At 55.1% G+C, this 3,634-nt stretch overlaps 1 long non-coding RNA gene across 1 annotated transcript; it reads right to left on the bottom strand.

Annotated features, from left to right (window-relative positions):
- Positions 1 to 742: 742 nt before the first annotated feature.
- On the bottom strand, positions 743 to 2,579 carry LOC306652651. The gene is made up of 3 exons (XR_013761500.1): positions 1,961 to 2,579; positions 1,093 to 1,184; positions 743 to 986 (listed from the first exon to the last, which is right to left on the bottom strand). It is a non-coding gene; the product is annotated as an uncharacterized lncRNA (long non-coding RNA).
- Positions 2,580 to 3,634: the final 1,055 nt, after the last annotated feature.

Raw genomic sequence — 3,634 nt, 5'->3', positions numbered from 1 at the left:
ACAATAATAGTGAATTATTGCTATGATAATAAAAAAAAAAATTTACTCTTAGAGGGAGACAATTCTTTATACTTCTCCAAAAGAGCAAGGAAAAAAATCCATGACTTTCACTGTAACAAAAGAAAACCTTTATACAAAAGCTATTATATTTTCTTATTTTCTAAAACCAGGATCTATTATGCTTCTCCAGAACACATTTTCATCACTGGACACAATGCTCAACTCTTGTTGCAATCATAGAACGTTAGTGGCTTTGATTTTTAAAAAGCCAACAGTGCAAATTATGATGACATTTACTTAACAGAAAATGTAAACATATCAAAAAATATAAAAAATTTTCTAAAGATCCCCCTCATATAACAGATATTTTACTCTACAAATGAATTGCACATTGAAGAGTTGTTTTAGCCACATTCGGTGCTCTACAGAAATTAAATGTACTATCAGGCTCATTTTCACTTCTGATCAAAAGTCAGCAGTGGTTTTATTTCTTCTGATTATAAGAGCAATATATTTTACCACAGAAAGATGAGAAGACACAGAAGTGCAAGAGGGACTCTTAGAAACCTTTACTAACCAGCCGTCCCATGTGAAGACTGGGCAGAGGAGCTGGGTGTGGTGGGCACGCCTCCCACTCCATCCCCACTACTCGAAGGCAGAAGCAGGAGGACTGCAGGTTCCCAGCAAGCCTGGAAAAGGCCTAATGGCAAGGGCTGTGGAGGTGGCCCAGACCCTAGTGCCTGTGTGCATATGTGCATGCATATGAAATAAAGGTCAGTGCAGTATCTGTTTCTCCAAGGACGATGTCCAAATGGCCACAAGCAGGCTGGGGTGTGGCTCAGGCAGAACTTGCTCAGCCCTCCAGGTCCTGGGCTCCACCTCATCCACACACATGCAGGCAAGCAGGATGAACCACTGTCCAGCACCACCAGCTGTTAGGCAAAGATGGGCTGGACCTCCTCATTCCAGGATGGCTAGTCCCACAACTGCAAGCATGGAGGCTGTGTGAGCACCGGAACCTGACCAGGCATGTGGCCTCTTAGTAGACAGCCTGGCAGGTCCCTGGGGTTAAACATGGAGTTTCTATATTACCTGGCAGCTCTAGGCAGAGGCCCAAGAGACCTGGAAATGGGCAGCGGCCTTCTTCATCCTGGCCAAGAGGTGGGAACGGCCCACAGTTTCCTCTGTTGGCAGATAGACAAGGAGCACTGTTCAGCCATGGACAAAAGTGACCAGTACCCTGCACCAGGGTGGCAGGACCCTGGGCACCATGCAGGGCACCCTGCTGAGTGAGGCATTTTGGACAGGAATACCCCACACTCCAGGTGGAAATGTTTGTAAGGAGTGACCAGTTGGTCAGGGGATACAGGTATGGTCTGGAATTGGAGAGTTGTGGACTGTGTGGATGTACAGGAGGCATTATCCCACTTCTAATGTTTATGTTCAGTCCTGGGTAGCACTCCTGCAAATGCCTGTGGCTCAGCTGTGCCAATGTGGCTGCAACAGAGTGCTCAGTCCTCTGCAGGATGACTTTGGGTCCCCCTATTGGGCCCCTGGGAATCCTCCCCTTCACCCTCCACTGGTGTCTGCTTGAGGCCTGGGGCTCAGTGGGCACAGGAGGTCCAGTCTGGAGTTGTGCCTGGGCAAGGTCAGGAGGCCCTGTTGCCCTGCTGTCCTTGAGCAGAGCCCTGGGGTAGGAGCTCAGCAGTGGAGGGCCAGGGCCCAGCAGGCATGCTGACCGCTTGGCAGCTGGCCCATGGGGCCAGTTAGCCAGGCTTGAGGCTTGGGTGTGGCTGGACAGGGGAGAGTTTTGTACAGTGCATGGTCTGAGCTCAGGGCTGTTTCTTTGTGTGGAGGCGAGAAGAGTAGAGCAGCTTCACCTACCTGAAGTGGAAGTTTGATGGTGTTTGGAACACTTGTGTGGAGACCCCCACCTGGCCTACCCCACCAAACCACTGACCTGCTCTGGCTGCAGGTGCTGTTCTGGATGCTGCACACATGGTCTTGCCCACTGCACGTGCTGTGCATCTGGCTCCTTTCATTGGCTGTTCTGAGGTCTCCACTGTTTATGTGTTTCTCTCAGTGCTGGGGTGGAGCCCGGGCTCTGAGGGCTATGAAAGCGGCTGGCCCAGGGCTCAGGAGCACTTGTCCAGGGCTGTGGTCTGTCTTCCCTGAGGTGGCCCCAGCTCTGTTCTGCTGCTCAGTTGGTCAGTTGTCTGGGAAAGGTTCTTTCCATGGGCCTTGGCTCCTTCTTGAAGGATGACAGGGCTATCCTGCTGCAGAGGGACAGGTGTGCCCAGGGAGCCCTTGTTGTCCCTTCATGCAACCCCAGGTGTGCTGGGCCCTGTGCTGAGGTAACTCCCTGGGGCCTCCTTTGTCCTTGGGCTGGGCACCTTGTCTGCCCTAGGGTGGGTGGGACTGACCTAAGGGAGATGTGGCAGGGTCCCACCAGGCTGTCGGCTGGCCGAGAGCCACTGGGGTGAGGCCTGCAGGAGGTACCTGGCTCCTGGGCACCACCTGGGCATCTCCCACTGCCAGTGCCTGACCAGCAACTCTCTCTGCAGGCATCACGTGGGGCAAGGTGGTATTTCCGTATGCAGTGGCTACAGGACTGGTCATGGACTGTACTCAGCAGGCCCAGCCCACCATGGTACATACCCTGGTGGTCTGCCAGGGGGAGTTTGTGCACAGGACCCTGGCAGCCTGGCTGAGGAGGCATGGTGGATGGTTGAGCCCCTGGCTGCAGGGCTGTGGGGGTGGCTTGCGGTGACAGGAGCCAGGGCCCTGACACAGGTCAAGGGAGAGTGGATGACACTGAGGCAGTGCCCAGCTGACTCCTGCTGCCTGAATCCTGCACTGGCTTGATTCCTGCCCCTCCCCATCATGCCCTGCCCCAGCTAAAGACCTGTGAACCTTAGAAGGTGGCCAGCAGAGCGGGTCCATGGCCTTGGGAGAAGCAGGACTCTGGCACCCTCAGTCCTGCCCAGAGCACCCTCTCCTGCTCGGAGCCTAGCATCACCCACTGGAGCAGGGCTGCACGACCTTGGGGGTGGGTGTCAGAGGCAGACCCTCCACTGTCTCCATGCTCCACTGACCACCTGGGGCTGGGCACACTGTGAGGGCTGCTGGGCCTGGGCATAAAGGTGGGCTGCACCTGTAGAGTGGGTGGTGGGACTCAGTCCCCCTGCTACTGGGCCTCTGGTTCCATCTGGACACTGGGATGCTTGGGGAGGGTGTATTCCCAGCAGAGACCTGAGGCTGCTGACCTCCTGCCTCTTCCCTGCAGACCCTGGCAGGCCCCAGTGATCAGGAGGCCAGAAGGGAGTACACTGGTCAGCACCGAGGCCAGTCCAGGAAGTGGTGCATGCACCCATCCATCCTGAAGGGCCTCAAGTCAGGGTTCCTTGGCTTTTGGAAAGCCCTGCCTCTGCTCCCACTCCAAGCAAGAGTTCAAAGCTATTCAGTGGCCCTGTGGGAAGGCTGTTTGAGGCTCCTCTGGGATAGCCGGCAAGCAGGGGGCATTGGGAGCCCTGGTGCAGGTGACCTCTCTCCTTCTTCAACCTGAGCCCTCCCTTCTGCTGCCCAGATCCTCAAGTGCCTGCAGTCCACTCCTGCCCCCTCCCCAGGCAGCCTG

Source organism: Sciurus vulgaris (genome assembly GCF_902686455.1).
Source record: "Sciurus vulgaris genome assembly, contig: HiC_scaffold_401_arrow_ctg1, whole genome shotgun sequence".
Taxonomy (NCBI): domain Eukaryota; kingdom Metazoa; phylum Chordata; class Mammalia; order Rodentia; family Sciuridae; genus Sciurus; species Sciurus vulgaris.
Note: the sequence above shows the minus strand (reverse complement) of the source record. Positions and strands in the feature narration are given on the sequence as shown.